This window comes from Biomphalaria glabrata, chromosome 16 (genome assembly GCF_947242115.1).
Source record: "Biomphalaria glabrata chromosome 16, xgBioGlab47.1, whole genome shotgun sequence".
NCBI lineage: Eukaryota > Metazoa > Mollusca > Gastropoda > Planorbidae > Biomphalaria > Biomphalaria glabrata.
This window is the reverse complement of record NC_074726.1, coordinates 3,579,567-3,599,287: the sequence shown is the minus strand read 5'-3', so window position 1 is coordinate 3,599,287 and position 19,721 is coordinate 3,579,567. Positions and strand designations below refer to the sequence as shown.

At 34.0% G+C, this 19,721-nt stretch overlaps 1 protein-coding gene across 2 annotated transcripts in view; it reads left to right on the top strand.

The window, feature by feature from the left end:
- The window catches only part of LOC106080295 (uncharacterized), a 95,222-nt gene that overhangs the window by 13,167 nt on the left and 62,334 nt on the right, over window positions 1-19,721 (top strand). For both annotated transcript variants that reach the window (XM_056013684.1, XM_056013683.1), the window contains exon 3: window positions 12,637-13,199. The gene's annotated coding sequence lies outside the window, so the exon portion shown is untranslated. The remainder of the gene's footprint in view (window positions 1-12,636; window positions 13,200-19,721) is intronic.

The window sequence follows — 19,721 nt, the reverse complement described above, 5'->3', positions numbered from 1 at the left end:
TAAGAGAAAAAAAAAGGGAAACTTGGATCGAATCTCAAACATTACTCTAGATTTTAGATTTACCTGTTAAACTACCAATTCTAGAAGACCTTGTGGTGTAGAATGTTGAGATGTTATTTCGAGCCAGATGCATTAAAAGGCAAACGAAAAGCGGATGGATTTAAAAGAAGTGGTCAAAAAATCGGCTTATTTGCAGAAAAATGTCATGAACACGGTCATGGAAGATGCTGGTTCAAGCGATGCAGACGATACCCAGGATACTGACTTCGTTTTGAAAGATCCAGGCTTATTGCAATCTTTAATTAGCAATAAATAATATGTCGAAAACGTATTGTATTTGATATAGATACAAAAAATAAAATGTTTGTAATAAATTGCGTGATTTTAGTTTTTCGTTGTTTATGTTAAATTTTCATTTGGGGAGACCTTCCCCTAGAACCCCCACTTACCTAAAAGCCGGCACTGATATCATGTACCATAGTATCTGGGACTTTTCACAGTACTTCATCATTAGGGCAATAAAAAAACGGTTAAAATTTTCATCTGGCCCAATGTGAGAAGAGTAGACCTCTCGCTGAGTTTGAAGTTAAGAATGTGCTCATTAAAAAAACAACAACAGAAAACAAACCACACTCTCAACTTCAGCATTCTAACCGAGAATGAAATAAAGAATAATATCAATTAAGTTGTCAAAACATTATCTATTATATGTTTAATACCAGAAGATTTGGAAGATTGCATTCGATGTGTCGGCAATATAAAATCATTGAGGTTTACAAGGTGAATGACGTTCATTTCAACATTTTGAAGACTAGGCCAATGCCCCTAAACAGGAGGTCATTTCCTCTTTTAGCGGACGTTTGGTAACCCTAACTCTAACGCTGTCATCAAGCCAGTGTAGTAAAGACAATCACATGACCCCGCAGGATTATCTAAGCGATGCTTCTTTTGTTATGGGTTTTGTAAAATATTACCCTAGCTACTTTTGTAGGTATACATCAACTACAATATATAATAGCAACTTTAAATCTAAACACATTATTGCAGCTGACAGCTTTCAACTATTTTTTATTACTAATAAAACTATTCTTTATTGAAAATAAGATAGTAAATAACTCATTATACATTAAAAGCTAGTGAATGCTGCTTGTCAACAGTTTAGCCTCACAATAATTCTCTCCAAGACCGAAAACCTGGCACAAGACGTCGCAGAAATACCTGTGATACATATTGGGAACCACACCCTTACGGTGGTTCAGGAATTTACCTACTTGGGTTCAACAATTGCCAGCAACCTAGATTTAGACATCGAGCTGACAAAAAGGATAGGTAAAGCTACTACAGCATTGACAAAACTCTCCATGAGCGTCTGGGAAAATGCTAAATTGACCACAGCAACCAAAATCCTTTTCTACCATGCCTGTGTTGTGAGCACTCTTCTTTATGGCAGTAAAAGCTGGTCAACATACATGTACCAAGAGCACAGATTGAATAGTTTCCACTTGCGCTGCCTGAGACGCAAAATGCGCATCTCTTGGAGGGACCATGTCTCCAATCAGCAAGTTTTGAGACTAGCCAATATGAACAGCATGTATGCTCTCCTGACACAAAGAAGACCACGCTGGCTCGGACATGTCACTCGTATGCCACATGGTAGAATCCCGAAAGATATCCTATATGCTGAGCTTGTGGATGGAAAAGGCCGCCCAAGACTTACTTACAGAGATGTCTGCAAGCGAGACATGAGAGCCACAGACATCGACGAAATTATGTGGCATCTTTTCTTTATGTCTTAATGTCTTAACTGTTGGGCCATGAAGAGAATTATAGATATATACTATAGTTCTTATTTGTTAATGTACTCTTTTATACATATATATATATATAATTTCCTTCTTGTGTTAGTATTTAAATCTTTGTAGAATACAGCCCAGGAGTCAAATAACGATCGGTAGATGAAATACATGCAAACTGAAACTATTCTGATTTTGTAAACATTGTTAAACAAGATTCAGCTTTGAAAATCCCGTTTAAATCCAACAAAATAGTGATGGTCATAGTTACACAAATCTTTCCTTTGTTCCACAAATGCAAATCCTGTTTGCTGTTGGCAGTGGACCTTCTCTTTTACATCGTCACAGCAACCATATGTAACAATGCAAATAAGATTTTTTTGGGGGGAATAAAATCTCTCTACTTGATGATATGGAAAATAGGAGAAAGGGTTAGACTTTCCTTTACTAGGTCACCCAGTTTTAATAAAAAAAGAAAAAAAATGATGAACGAGGAAACACTTTGTAGTACTGTATTCAGGAACAATCTATTATATATATATCTATTCAGGAACAATCTATTATATATATATATGTATTCAGGAACAATCTATTATATATATATATGTATTCAGGAACAATCTATTATATATATATATGTATTCAGGAACAATCTATTATATATATATATGTATTCAGGAACAATCTATTATATATGTATGTATTCAGGAACAATCTATTATATATATATGTATTCAGGAACAATCTATTATATATATATATATATATTAAGGAACAATCTATTATATATATATGTATTCAGGAACAATCTATTATATATATATATGTATTCAGGAACAATCTATTATATATATATATGTATTCAGGAACAATCTATTATATATATATATATATATATTCAGGAACAATCTATTATATATATATGTATTCAGGAACAATCTATTATATATATATATGTATTCAGGAACAATCTATTATATATATATGTATTCAGGAACAATCTATTATATATATATGTAATCAGGAACAATCTATTATATATATATATGTATTCAGGAACAATCTATTATATATATATATATATATATATATATATATATATATATATATATATATATATATTCAGGAACAATCTATTATATATATGTATTGAGGAACAATCTATTATATATATGTATTGAGGAACAATCTATTATATATATATATTGAGGAACAATCTATTATATATATATATGTATTGAGGAACAATCTATTATATATATATGTATTGAGGAACAATCTATTATATATATATGTATTGAGGAACAATCTATTATATATATATATGTTTTGTGGAACAATCTATTATATATATATATATATGTATGTATTGAGGAACAATCTATTATATATATGTATTGAGGAACAATCTATTATATATAAATATATATATGTATTGAGGAACAATCTACTATAAATATGTATTGATGAAGAATCTATTATATATATGTATTGAGGAACAATCTATTATATATATATATGTATTGAGGAACAATCTATTATATATTGTTAGACACCTTATTTATATAGGTTAGTTATTTTAGTTATTTAGCGACGCACCATAGTAGACGCATATTGAACGGGACTAGTGACGTTTGGGATATGTTGGGTTAGAGACCGGAAAATCAGTTAGCGATAGAACATTCCAGGGTAACGACGTGTTTAGTGACAGAGACTTCTACTGTGGCCCTTTTATCATAATAAATACATGTTGAATAGTTCATCAGAGTCGACTACATCTCTTCACTAGTTAAAATCGATGTGCCAGTTCTTGTTTGTATTGTTGTGCAACTACACGTAATACACCCGGACAATTACACCCAAACGATTGCAGAGTAATTGGTTGACTTCAAGACAGCCTGAACTAGCAACATCACAGTGGCGACCCCGAACCTCGAAGCCGAACCTCGAAGCCGAACATCGTACCGGACCTCGAAGCAGAACGTTTACTCAGGTGAGGGTCGTGCACTCGAAGTTATAAGATTTCATCGGAGTACGGCTGAACACAGCAGCATCACAGAGTGACTTTGTTCTAGATCTACATACAGTCATCGCCTGTTTGATCGCACGTTCGACGAGCCGTTAACTCAGGGTGACCTTCGTCAGGACCGTAATCATCGCAACGCCTGATCTTCATATGCTGAACCGACCTACAACCAGAGAAACCGTTCATTCATAACGGGTGAGAGATCGTTAGTGAACCTGTTGGACATATTTTTTCTTCGTCGTAGGAGCCACGTCGAGTATCAAGTTTTACCTCGTCAGTTTCGAGAAGGACAGTTTGCCCGCTGTCAGAAATATTGTGAGTACTACAAGTTTGGTAGCTAACTAAATCGAAATCGCTCTGTCGTCTTACCCTTGGAGAGATTCTTGTGGAGCAGTTTGCTCATTGAACCGGTTGCTTGCCACGTTTATAACGGTCACTGTGTTTAACCTTTGGAAGGTTAGTGAAGTAATCTTTATCAGTACTGAACATTGATATATCTAGTATTCGTCGGTCTAGACCATATCTAGACTTGTTAGCAGTGAAGTTGTGGAAACAGCTACATCCACTTAATTTCGTTGAAAACCGTTAATCGTCTAACGGAACGTCGTCGGAGGTGACCTTGGTTTCACCTAGTCTACATTGGACAGTTTGGTCTAGTGAAGCAGAGTACAACAGCAAACTTCGTCGTACTACCAGAGTAGCAGCAGAAGCAGTGAACTATTTTAGAGAACCGTTATTCGTCAGCCCAGATCAAGTCATCGTCGAGAAAGTCGTTATTCGTCAGCCCAGATCAAGTCATCGTCAAGAAAGTCGTTATTCGTCAGCCCAGATCAAGTCATCGTCAAGAAATTCGTTATTCGTCAGTCGTCCAGATCAAGTTGCCGTCAAGAGACTGTTATTTGTCAGTAGTCGTCTACACAAGTCAAGTCATCGCCAGAAGAACCGTTAACCTATTCGTCAGTAACTGTGTACACAAGGTCGTCGGAACTACACATACGCTCATCAACAGTCGTCGAAGAAACTGGAACATTTTGCTGTGGCATATCAGGACATCTGTGGCATTACGTGGGATACTGGTAGCACCGGAGAACAGAGTCAGAACTGGAAGAGAGGCAGTGGAATTTGTTGTGATCTAGCATATTCGGGAGTCCGAACAAAGGGATCTTTCTTATCAAAAGCTAAGTGCCATTTTTCTTATTAGTATATGTTTAGATTGCCCTTAGAAATAGATTTTGTCTAAATTTGGTACGTTAGCCTGAGTAAAATCAGGTGGTGCGCCTTAAAACCCGTCGGGGTAGAAGACGTAATTTAGATGAAAAGCTATATTATATATTTAGGATTGTAATTTGTTTTGTTTGTGTAAACGTCATATCCGTTGTTGCCTGGTTACTTCGTGACGTTATCATTGTGTGCCATATTGTCACATCCCAACCCATAGTGATAGTCTCATTTAATTATTTCATTTGTTTATATTATTTTAAATTATTTATTTTTATTAATTTAATTAGATCTGTATTTTTTTTTTTTTTTCACTTAATGATAGAAAGTGCGGGTAGGATTCTTTTACTGTGAATCAGACTAAAATAATTTTAGTTTGAGCGGTTAAAATCAATTATGATTTTGCCATGAGAATAATGCCGAAACTGGCTATGTAGTCAAACACTATCGTCTGGCTAAATTTAGATCTGCAAATTGTTGTACATCTCTTTGGTACAATTTAATTATCTAGACTCTACTTTGAAATATTATTAAGTTGAAGATGAATGAAGGTAGTACATTCTAGATATATATATCTTGTTGAAGATATATTTGACATTGTATAAACATATTTGTTTCGTATGGTTAAATAGAACCATAATCTACTCTAGATCTAGACTCTAGACAGTCTTTGAATTTACTCTAAACACTTCACTGTGACTTCAGTCATACCAGATTTTAAAATTGATCATAGTTATTCATACTAGATCTAAAAGTCATAGTGCTCTTGATAACTAGATCTAAATGGTAATATTATACATACTATAATATACTGGATTTAAATTTGTGTGATACTAGATCCAATATACAGATTTGAATATAACCATAATAACTCAGACTAGATTTATACATTTAATAAATCTATAGATAGAGACATAACATTTAAAAATTTGTATAAAAGTGTGGAAAAACTTAAATATAAAATAAGTTTAAAGTATAGCCATAACTAATATAGGCTAAGTAAAAATATATATAAAATATAAAACACAATGGCTACATCATCATATGTGGACCTTAAGGAGGTTAAGGAAACAGCTATGCAGGATGGAAAGGCCATGGAGTTAAAAGGAAAGGACTTAGCAGCTTATGTACAGCAAGTTGTGAAGGAGGAAACGGAACGTCAAAGACAAGAGATAGAAAGACAAGAAGAACGTCAAAGACAAGAGATAGAGAGACAAGATAGGATCAGAAAGGAAGAATATGAGAAGCAAAAAGAGGACCGAGAACATGAAGCTAAAATGGAGAAGATGAGATTGGATGCAGCACAAGCCAGAGCCCAAACTGAACAAGGAAATAACACAAATAACTCAAATAATTATACCACTCAAAGAGACAACCCTAATTCACAAACATGGCTAAAGAGAAAAATACAAAGTTTTGATGAACAGAAGGATGACATTGGTGATTTCCTGAAAAGATATGAGGCAAAAATGTCTACATTTAATATGCCTGAAGAAGAATGGTCTGAAATACTGATAGACTTTGTTCATGGTCAAGCTCTAACAATATGCCAAAATCATGACCATCATATTGATGATAGCTATCAGGTTTTAAAAAGAGAGTTATTGAATGCCTATGGTCATAATGCTACAACTTTTAGAAAGAAATACTTTGACAATATACCATCATTAGGAATAGAACCCCAAACTACCATTAATATGGAAAAGGATTTTTTCAATAAGTGGGTAAAATTAGAAAAAGTAACAAACTCTTATGAAGGATTAAAAAATTTTATTCTAGTGGACAACTTTGTAAATAAATGTGATCCTCAATTACAATCTTTTATTAGAGAAAGAAACCCAAAAACTATAGATGAAATAACAGAGATAATGAGAGTATACAAAAATGCATATCCAAATAAACCATTTTCTGATAGAGATAAGAGCAAAGTAGATTTAATAGGATACACCAAAGAAAATGTTGATAGAAGTAGAAATAGAAACAGATCAAATAGTGGAAATAGAAAATATAGTGAAATAACCTGTTTTAAATGTCAAGGAAAAGGTCATATAGCAGCTAACTGTAGAAGAGGGAATAGTAGATCTGGAAGTAGAAATAGATACAATGAACAAAATAACAGTAGATATAGGAGTAGAGATAGGAATGACAGGGGAAATTATAGAAATAGGAGTTACAGTAGGGAATACAAAAGTAAAGGTACAGATAGGGTATATTTCATGGAAGGAAATAGGAACAATTTTGCAGTGTACCCAGGGTTTGTAGATAGAATTCCGGTGGAATTAATCAGGGATTCAGGTTGTAACACTTTGGCAGTAAAAACTAAATTTGTCAAACCTCATTGGTATAAAGGGTTTACTAAGAAAGTAGAATTAGCAGATGGCACTGTAAGGGAATTTAAAGCTATAAGGGTGTACATTGAAACTCCATTTTTCACTGGTTATTGTGATGGCATTGCAATACCAGAAATGAGATATGATATGTTAGTAGGAAACATAAAAGGAGTTAAAGAATGTTCAAGAAAAGAATTAGAAGACTGGCAAAACAAATACAAAAACATAAGACAAAATCATGGAAACATAGAAACACAAAATATAACAAGTATGGTAATAACAAGATCAATGGATAAACAAGATGAGAAACAGGAAAATACAATAAATGTAATAAGTAAGGATGAAGAAAAAGAAACCAGTAATGTAATACAAATAGAAAATACAGATGTTAAGGAAAGTGAGATAGAAAATGAAACACAAAATAGTCTGGAAACACAAATATCTCAAAGTGAAAAAGAAACAACACCCACATTTGCATTAGAACAAATGAATGACAATATTATTGGGAAAATTTATTCAAGAATATCAGATAAAAACAATAATAATCCAATGGAGAAATTTTGTATAGAGAATAAAATATTGTTTAGACAAACAAGTAATGATAACAAGAAAATAAAACAACTTGTCTTACCACAGAAATATTGGAAAGATGTTTTAATCATGACACATGATAATAATTTAGCAGCACATAGGGGAGTAAAGAAATGTTATAGGAACTTGTCAAAACAAGTATTTTGGCCCAAAATGAAAGCAACAATCAACAAATACATAAACTCATGTGACATATGTCAAAAGAGATCTAACAAAAGCCTAGTGAATAAAGCACCTATTCAAGAAATGGATGAACCTACGGCACCATTTCAGAAAGTATCTATTGATTTAATAGGTCCTTTAATTCAAACTGAAAATAATAACAAATACATTCTAACAGTAATAGACATGTTTAGTAGATACCCAGAGGCAATCCCATTATCAAATACAAGTGCAGAAAATATCATTAATGCCATAACTCAAAAAGTAATTACAAGACATGGTATACCTAAAATTATATTGAGTGATCAGGGATCTCAGTTTAAGTCAGAACAATTTAAGAAATGGACTAAACAATACAATATACAACACATATACTCTTCGGTTTACCACCCGGAGAGTAACGGTTTATGTGAACGATATGGTGGATCATTAAAAAGATCACTAACAAAGATAATTCAGAATAATCAGAACAAGTGGGATCATTACATTAACTATGTACTATTTGCTCATAGAAACAACATCCATGAAGCAACACAATTTTCACCATATGAAATAATACATGGAAGAAAACCCAGAGATGAATTAGATGTTTTTAAAGAAAATCTAATAGGCAATGAGAATAAATTAAATAATGACAGTGAAACAACAATCACAACAGAATTGAAAGAAATATGGACTCAAGCATATAACAACAACAAGAAGTACAAACAAAGTGCTCATGAGAATATAAATAAGAAAAGACAATTGAAAACACTAGAAGTAGGAAACAATGTATTAATATTAATAAATGACCTGAAAAATAAAATTGGTAAACAATGGAAAGGTCCATTTAAGGTGATAAAACAAATTAATGATGTGAATTATCAAATTGAAATAAATGGGAAAATTAAAACATATCACATAAATAATTTGAAACTGTATCATGATAGAGAAGATGAGTTAATACAAAACATTCAGGAGGAAATAGAAAATAAATTTTCAGAAAGAGAAGAATGCTTGATGATAATAACAAATGAAAATCACAATGAAAATGATATTAAGGAAATACCTGTAATAGAAACAAAAGAGAATCAAACTTGGCAAAAGATTAATCTTAATAATTTAACTAAGGAAAAGTCAAAAGATATAACTAAAATAATACAGGAATACAAAGAAATTTTTTCCAGCATACCAGGAAAAACTAATATTATTAAACATGACATTAAAGTAACAGACTCAAAACCTATCAAGCTTAAGCCATATAGAATACCGCTACATTTACAAGACAAAGTAAAGAAAGAAATAGACAATTTACTAGAATCAGGTATAATTGAACCATCAACATCTCCTTATGCTTCACCAATTGTGATAGCCAAAAAGAAGAATGGAGATATAAGGTTATGTATTGATTATAGGAAACTTAACAACATCACAGAATTTGACCCATATCCAATGCCAAATATAGAGGATATTTTACATAAATTAAATGGAGCAAAATTTTTTACTAAATTAGATTTAACTAAAGGTTATTGGCAAATACCTTTAACAGAAAATGCAAAACCTTACACAGCATTTGTAACACCATATGGTATTTTTCAATGGAATTATATGAGTTTTGGATTAGTAAATGCACCTGCCACATTTAATAGAATGATGAACATGATAATTGGAAACAAAGAAAATGTTATTTGCTATTTAGATGACATATGTATTTTTAATAATAGTTGGGAGGAACATTTGGTAGATGTAAAAGAAGTATTCAAAATAATAAAAGAAAGTGGACTTACAATTCAAGCAGAAAAAGTAGAAATAGGATTGGAGGAAATAATTTTCTTAGGACATAAAATAAATAACAACATGATTAGCCCTATTGAAGATAACATAAAGAAAGTACTTAATATTGAAATACCTACAACAAAAAGACAAATTAAAAGTATATTGGGAATAGTAAATTATTACAGAAAGTTTATAAAAAACTTAGCAGAAATAGTGAATCCACTAAATGACTTACTTAAAAAAGGAAAACCTCAAAAAGTAGTTTGTAATGAGGAATGTGTGAAAGCTATTGACAGAATTAAAGATGTTTTTAGTCATGAACTAATATTAAGACTACCTGATAAAGACAAAATATTTTATGTCACAACTGATGCATCTGGTAATGCTATTGGTGGTTGTTTAATGCAGAACTATGATAACTTACATCCTATATTATATGTAAGTAGAAAATTGTCAGAGGCAGAGAAAAAATATAGTGTCATTGAAAGAGAAGCCTTAGCTGTAATATGGGTAATTACTAAGCTAGAGAGCTATTTAATAGGAAGGAAATTCATATTATTAACTGATCATAAACCTATTCAGTATATACAGCAAACGAGCATGAAAAACAGTCGTGTTTATAGATGGTTCTTAGCACTACAGGAGTATAAATTTGAAGTGAAAGCTATTAGTGGAGCTGTGAATATTGTAGCTGATTTATTGTCTAGAATGACATTGAAGTGAAACAGTTTTGTAAATAAACTATGATTATATTGATTATGTAATATATATTAATATATTGACACCATTTATATGTTATGAAAAGGGAGATAAGTAAAGTTGATGTTAAGCATTTAAAAGTAAGTATGGATATTTTTTTTGTGTGAATCATTTCATATATCATTGACGAAAGTTAGTTCTATGGAAAAGGGTGAGTATAAAAGAAAAATGGACAAAAGCGTATAAAAGGGTGGTAAGAAAAAATGTATTGAATGTGTAAATAAAGTCTGTAATTGTTTTTTGAAATATTGTATTTTATCAGATTACTGCCAGTGAAGAACATTTGAGATGTGTAGGACATGCCCATAGGATGCCACATTTTCCTCTATGATGAACTGTATACCAATGAAGATGATTCTGGAATGTTATGAACTGTTATGAACATTGACATGAATATGAGGAACTGTCAAGATGAAGATGTCAAGATGAAGAGATCAAGATTTTATGTTTGTGGTCTTCCCCTTAAATTGAAAATGCCCTTGTAAGACTTGACAGTAGTGGAAAAATATTGACATATTTTTTTTTCAAGGGGGGGAGGAATCTGTTAGACACCTTATTTATATAGGTTAGTTATTTTAGTTATTTAGCGACGCACCATAGTAGACGCATATTGAACGGGACTAGTGACGTTTGGGATATGTTGGGTTAGAGACCGGAAAATCAGTTAGCGATAGAACATTCCAGGGTAACGACGTGTTTAGTGACAGAGACTTCTACTGTGGCCCTTTTATCATAATAAATACATGTTGAATAGTTCATCAGAGTCGACTACATCTCTTCACTAGTTAAAATCGATGTGCCAGTTCTTGTTTGTATTGTTGTGCAACTACACGTAATACACCCGGACAATTACACCCAAACGATTGCAGAGTAATTGGTTGACTTCAAGACAGCCTGAACTAGCAACATCACAATATATATATGTATTGAGGAACAATCAATTATATATATATATTGAGGAACAATCTATTATATATGTATGTATTGAGGAACAATGTATTATATATATATATATGTATTGAGGAACAATCTATTATATATATGTATGTATTGAGGAACAATCTACTATATATATGTATTGAGGAACAATCTATTATATATATATATATAATATATATTGAGGAACAATCTATTATATATATATGTATTGAGGAACAATCTATTATATATATATGTATTGAGGAACAATCTATTATATATATATATATATATGTATTGAGGAACAATCTATTTATATATGTATTGAGGAACAATCTATTATATATATATATATATATATATATATATATATATACATATATATATATATATATTGAGGAACAATCTATTATATATATATATATGTATTGAGGAACAATCTATTATATATATATATGTATTGAGGAACAATCTATTACATATATATGTATTGAGGAACAATATATTATGTATATATACAGTGCTATTTTGTAAAAAAAAAAATAGGTGCCTTTAATCATCAGTGATGAATTGCCTAACTTTTAACAAGTAATATATCAATAATAAACGTTAAAATACAAGAAAAGTAATACTTTTCCCCCTCATTTGAAAAAGGTGCCGGTACGCCGTACCGGTAAGTATCGTCACAAAAAAGCCCTGTAGATATATATATATATATATATATATATATATATATATAGCCATATTAGAATCTGCCTACCTAGGTCGCCATAACCAAGTTACAAAATTAATACAACAACACTAATCCCTATTACAAATAATCGCCAAAAGACACATAAGAGTCTACCGATCATTTATTATACTGGGCTAGGCCTATTTGACAAAACGGTAGATTTTAATCGCCCTGTTCTGCTGTTAATTGATAAAACAAGAAAAAAAAACCTACCATTATTGATATCGCTGTACCATTGTCTCATAATTTAAGAAAAACGGAAATAGAAAAGCAAAGAAAATATGGGAACCTAGGGTTGGAGATTAAACGTTTATTAGAGTTTAACAATATATCCCATTGTTATATCAACAGAACTGACCTCACAGATACCTTCAAGGCCCTCCCCTCAACATTCATTAGATCATCCTCATTGCCTGTCAGAGGGCGGTACTACTGCTGACCTACCAGACACCAGAAAATTTCTCTGTAGAATGTTAAAGGAAGGAACTTCGATGAATTTTGTTTCCCTTTAACGAAATTCGACCCTGAAGCGCCAGATAATAAATGCACATTCGTTTCTAACATATAAATATACAGATAGATAGATAGATAGATAGATAGATAGATAGATAGATAGATAGATAGATAGATAGATAGATAGATAGATAGATAGATAGATAGGTATTCTCGTACAATTAATAGGTCTAGATATTAGTTGACACATGTTGCCTGATTGGTCCTTGCCCTTGCTTGTTGTAACACATTTCATTGAAATAGGTCACTGGACTTAACTAGGTCATATGTTTTCTGTGAAAACCTAAGATATCGAATCTTTTTTTCAGGAAAAGTGATAGAGCTGTGACACTAGCATTTTGACGTGTTTCACTTCGATTTATATCTATATCGTTACTATCATCAACATATTGTACATAAAGGTAACAACTTTTCTAAACTTTTACAATTTATTTATATAGATATAGATTGATAATTTTCTTTTATTTATTAGGACTAGCATGCTTTTTTAATTAGAAATGGTCGAAAAGTTGATGTTTTGCCGTTTGTTTTACCTTCACCTTAGTAATCTTAGTCTGTTAAACAGTTGGGGGTACCACACATAATGTGTAGACCGTCTTTCTCCACTCTTCTCTGTCTTTTGCCTTGAGCAGTATCTCTTTTAAAGGCCCCTCCATTCTTGTATCAATCGCTTTCCATGTCTGCCTCTTCTTCATTTTCCTAGTGCTATGTCGGGTTTTTCCTGAAGTATGTTCTTTTTAAACTGTGAAGATTTTGTGATAGGGCTATAAAGTTTTCATTTTGCGTTTTTTAACTCTAGTCGTAAGTTCATCGAGGGGCCCGATTGCCTTTCTGACCCTGTTTCTAAGCTCGTTCATGGCGAGGACTTTGTAGGTGATACCTAGGATTCTTCTAAAGCATCTCAATTCCATTGCTAGGATACTCCTCTCTAGTTATGCTGTCAGCGTCCAAGATTCACAAGTATATAAGAATGTGGCAGTGACCAGGGAGCGTGGCAGTCTGATTTTAGTGTCGAGGGCTATGCATTTATCTGTTCAGATTGTTTTTGAGTTTTGAAATTGTTGCTGTAGACTGTGATATTCTAGCCAGTAGTTCAGGTTTTGGTTCCTTCGTCTGAGACAGCTTATATAAGACTAACGACACTTGTCACCTTTTCTCCACCAATGCCGATATCCCTTTGAAAGCGCTATGGCTTTTAGCCCATTTTTTTTCGGATTTGATTCTGTGGAAGTCTTTTCTAAGCCTTTTTTTAAAGCGCATCACCAAGTCAGCTATTTCTTTCTCTGACCCTCTATGACCATCTATGTCAGAGGTTCTCAACCTTTTAAGCTCGGTGACCACTTTTTACAATCCCCCACTCTGCCGCGACCCCCCCCTTCCCCGAAACACACACATACAGCAATAGAAGAGTAGAAAATAACAACTCATATTTTCGATGGTCTAAGGCGACCCTTGGCAAATCGTCAATTGACCCCCAAGGGGTCGCGATCCACAGGTTGAGAACCCCTGATCTATGTCGTCGTCCGCAAAGCGCAGGCTAGTAATTTTTCTTCCTTCAATGCTTACAGAACGTTCGTAGATCACGAGAGCATTTTCCATTATCTTTTCAAGGAAGATATTAAAAGAGTTCGTTAGAGTAGGCCCCGCCTACTGTTGTTTTAAACCAGTCTCCTCTGTTGTTGCTGAGGTACACTGCATAAGTGGCCTGCTTATAGAGGTTTTGGATACCTTTTATGTTTTGGTTTACATTGTACTTATTTCCGCCCCATGCCATACTCTGTCGAAAGCTTTCTTGAAGTCAATAAAGACAAGGGAGTGGTTCTTATTTCTTTTCATACAAATTTCGATTACAATAACAGGCATGACGCTTGTGTTTGTAAATAGTTACAGTCAGTTTATAGCTGAATTAATCATTTCATTTTTTTGCTTTGATCTTTTTTCATTCCTCTTGTTACTGAACTTACTTTATTAGATAAGGAACTGTAACACGAGTTAAGAAAGCCTAATAAGCTTAATATTTGTTTTACTAATATTTTCTAAATTATATAATAATTATTATAAATTATATTATAAATTATAACTAAAAGCTATAATTTTATAAAGACGATTGATAGCAAGTATAAATTGTAGTCTATATTTTTAAGCTGTAAAATACTAAACTTCACTTAGATTCACCAGACGTCCAGCAAAGGGGTACATATCTTCATTTTTTGAGGTCACATTTTCCGTCCGATAGCCATTGTGATTGTCCGGCTTTTGCTCTTGTGCTTGTTGTAAAGGCATATTTTCTATTAATCCAACTTCATCGTTCATATATGATGATAAGAATATTCATATGGAAGAAATAAATATTGTTGTTTTTTTGTTTTTGACTAACTTCTATTTTTAAGACTGTTGAAGTGAAATATTCCAATTACACCTCCCCATGATCTATACATTTGTATTATAGTTTCTCTTATTAGCTTTACATTACGAATATGCTTCAGTGGGAAATTCTTGCACTCAAATCAAATGTTTCTTTGCTGTCTGTAAGGGGACTCGCGGGGTTGAGTCACAATCCCCAAAGGATGAGTTCTTTACCACTTACATATGGCTCGGTAATCTAGGGTATGATTCTCAATTACATTTGTTAATACTTGCTTAACTCAAATACCAACACTTAGGATACATCAACTCTAACTCCTTATATTCACGAATATCGATAATACTTTAATACTTAATAAAGCACACAATTATATCACTCTTATGAAATACACAAAACCCCAGCACCCTACTCAGACCAGGTCAGCTCTCCAACTACTAGACTGACCGCTAGAAACCTAATTATCCCCCCTTGAAAATCCCGTGATAAAACAATTCACACGCCAACCCATAAAATAAACAAACACACACACAATCTCACATCTTACACACCCACGCTCTTGACATCTCCCCCTTACTTCCCCTAGATTTTCCCTGAAAATATAAGTATATATTATGTACACTAAGAAAAATTAATTAATGACATTGTTTATTGAAGTACAACATGGTTAAAAAAATACTACTCAAAAATACACAGTACATATTATGATTTATGATTACATAAGTAATTAATTACAATTCAACAAATTACACCTACGAGTTTAAGTATGAAATAATGAATACTTTGTTTCTATGCATCAACATTAATAAAATACATGAATTATCTTTCCATTTCCAAACAAAACAAGTTCATCAATAATAATGCATATGTAATAATAAAACTAATAATATAACTAAACTAATCTTCATCTGTTCCACTTGTCCAGTTCCTTCTCTTGTGACGTCAGGTTACAATGTACTGTTTATTGTTTGTAAATATCGAGCTTAAGACTTGACTTCCGATGCTTCTCAATACTGGATGAGACGACGCGTCTTGTGCAAAGTACAATTAAAACACAAAGAGATGAATAATTCAGTCAATTTAATTGAGCAATAATAATACAAGTAGTAGTAGTAATAGTAGTAACTTCTCTGACGAGACGATCATAGTTGAAAAAATTCAACGTACATACTGGATTGCTGAGACGTGTACAGTCTGAAAACGTTACAATACCAGGTATGCTTCTGACAGAGACAATAATGTGAGTTCAAACTGTAAGCCTAGACAATGGGTCAGCCCAAAAGTTGTCTGTACCTTTTATGTGCTGAATTTCAAAGTCAAAGTCCATAAGGTATAATATCCATCTAGCAATACGAGCATTGGTGGTTGCAGATTTGAGATACTTGAGATTCAGGTGATCAGTCCAAACAATGAACTTACGTGAATACAAGAAGTGTTCCAACTTCTTAATTCCCCATGTTAATGCTAACAACTCACGCTCCATTATGCTGTATTTACATTCACGTGGGAGTAATTTTCTGCTGAGGAAACGGACAGGATGCAATTTGTTTCCCACGTACTGTAGAGCAGCAACTGCATCAGCCTTGTCCGAAGCATCACACTGTAGATAAAAACATTTATCCGGGTCAGGCAACATTAAAATGGGGTGAGAAGTCAAGTATCTTTGTATACGCTCCAATGCAACCTCCCCCTCAACAGTCTTAGCAACTTTAGAAGGGTGCCCTTTTTTAAGAATTTCAGTAAAGGGAGACAACAAGCTTGAAAAGTTTGGAATGAAGGAGCGATAATAATTGAGCAGACCTAATAATGATCGGGTTTCCTTCTTTGATTTAGGGTACCGTAGCTGCAGAATCTTACTGACATTGGAATTTTCAGGCTGAAGAAAGCCTTGGCCAATCTTATGGCCTAGGAATGTAATAGTTTGGAACCCAATTAGTAACTTGTTAGGCTTAACAGTAATATTGAATTCTCCTAACCTCTCAAGCACCTGTCTCAATGAGAACATGTGACTCTGCCGATCAGTGTTGTACACACAAAGATCATCAAAATAACAAACTACTTGTTCTAAGCCTTTTAGCACTCTACGCATTGTTCTGTTAAAGAAACTAGGACTGTTATTTTAAAATTTTCTGTAAAACTTAGTGTAGCAAACGTACTGAGTGCTGTGTATTATAAGGAATAGAAAGTAAAACATGGAAAAGGAGAGTGAGGCAGAGAAACAGAGAAGAGAAAGATCTGAGAGGGTGTAGGAAAGAGAAATGTCCAAGCTGCAACAGATGATAAGATTAAAGGAACTGGAATTGGAGGAAAAAGAGAAAGAAAGACAGGAGAAAGAGAAAGAAAGACAGGAGAAAGAGAAAGAAAGACAGGAGAAAGAGAAAGAAAGGGAACACAAAAGAGAAATGAAGAAACTTGATTTACAAATCGCCCAGGAAAAAAATAAAACACAATCAAGCGCGACAACCGGAGTCACGGCTCAGAGACCAAGACTGAGTAAAGGTTTCCCTGCCATGACAACCGAAGATCTACCTTGTTACCTCGACATGTTCGAGATGGCAGCTAGGAGGGACAAGGTTCTAGAAGAAGACTGGGTGGCACAGTTGCAGGAGAAAATAACACCTAAACTAAGGCAATTCCTGACACAGAGAAGATTAGTGGACTGCACTGACTACGAGAAGATAAAAAAAGAGCTCCTAGACTATGTGGGAATGACGGAGGAAGCCTGCAGGAAAAGATGGCATGAGACTGTCCCAATTGAAGATGGCCCAAGAGAATTTTTTGTGGCATTACAAAAGAACTTACGACAGTGGTGCGAGGCGGCGAAAATAGAAAGGAACTTTGATCAGCTGGAGGAGTTAATATTGAAAGACTCTATACTCAGTGCCCTAAACGAGGAGGTAAGAGAAGAGATCCTAGATAAAGAACCTGAGTCGTTGGAAAAGCTAGTTGATTTGTTGGAGAACAGAAAGATAATCTTCGCCAGTAAAAGCATTTTCAAGAAATCGAGAATTTATCAGGCCAACGCAGTGAGTGACAGAAGAGATTTGAATAGGCAAAATTACCGCTACCAAACCAGCCCTAGCAGAGCAAACTATATCAGGCCAGACATTGAGTACAATGAGCCCAGAAGAAATTTCGTCAGACCCCGCTATAGAAATTCTTACAACAGATTGCGATGGAATAGGCCAAATTACACGTTTAGCAACCAATTTAACAGATGAAACAACTATGGAAATGGAATGTACCAGAATAACCAAGGAAGGTATAGGAATGAGACAAGAAGGAACTACTCCAATCAAGCCGAATGTGCCGTGGTGTAACTGCCTGAAAGACAAGGGACTTGCAATCTGATTTACCACAATCCAGAAAGTGTGGCTAACTTCATTATGAACGACAAGTCCATTGGATCACTAGATATAGAAGTAGGAAAGCTGAATGGAAGAAAGGCGTCGATCCTGAGAGATAGCGGCTGTAGCGTTATCGCCGTAAGAGAGTCACTTGTTAATGAAGAAGATATTTTGCCAGAGAAATGCTCCTTGTGCTTAGCAGACGGACAAGTATTTAGATACAAAACCGCAAAAGCAATGCTTGACACACCTTACCTGAAAGGAGAATTCATAGTCGTGCTATTTCCTGAGCCGGTCGCTGATGTGTTAATAGGAAATGTGAAAGGTCTGTTTGTGTCAGCCGTAGAGACGAGAGGAATGCAGGACAGAGAAAGGGAAGAAACTCAAGTAAAGTCTCCGATCATAGGAACTATTAAAGAAGGGAGTCTAGAGAAGGAACAAAAAGAAGATGAAACTCTGGCACCACTATGGAGAAAATGCAACGAGCAAACAACACAAGTGACTAAAGAAGCAAGTATTACGTTTGTCAGGAAGAAGAGTTTGCTTTACAAGAGAGTTACGTCCCTTAAAGAACCTCAAGTTGTTAAAGATCTTTTAGTTGTTCCTAAGTGCAGACGTAAGTTGATACTGGAAAATGCACACAGCTCACCACTGGCAGGGCATATGTCTGTAAAGAAAACAAAACTTCGTATCTACTCTGAATAGTAAAGTCAGTAAAGAGTTGTATAGATAAATAAATGTTCGTGAATATTTTTACGTAGCGTTTTGTGTAGAATACATTAGTTGAACTGCTAAAATTATTTAGTAACAACGTAGGCTACTTGTTCCATTTCCTTGCGAATTCTAGCAGAAAAGAGCCATCCATCCATCCATCCATCCCAGTGGCGCTACAGCCCCTGGAGAGCTCTGGCCTGCTTTAACACATCCTTCCATTCAGATCTCTCCTGGGCCTTTCGTCTCCACGCTCTAACCCCAAGCTGCTTCAGATCTGCTTCCACATCATCTATCCATCGTATTCGGGGTCTGCCTTTGGGTCGCCTGCCTTTTGGTTTTTGCCTGTATACGATTTTCGCCCCTCTGTTGTCTGACCTTCTTTCAAGGTGACCTGCCCAACGTAGTCTGTTCTTTTTTATTTCGTTCACTATTGGTGGGTCTTCATACAATTGATATAACTCATGGTTAGTGCGTGTCCTCCACCCTGTTTCATCCTGTAT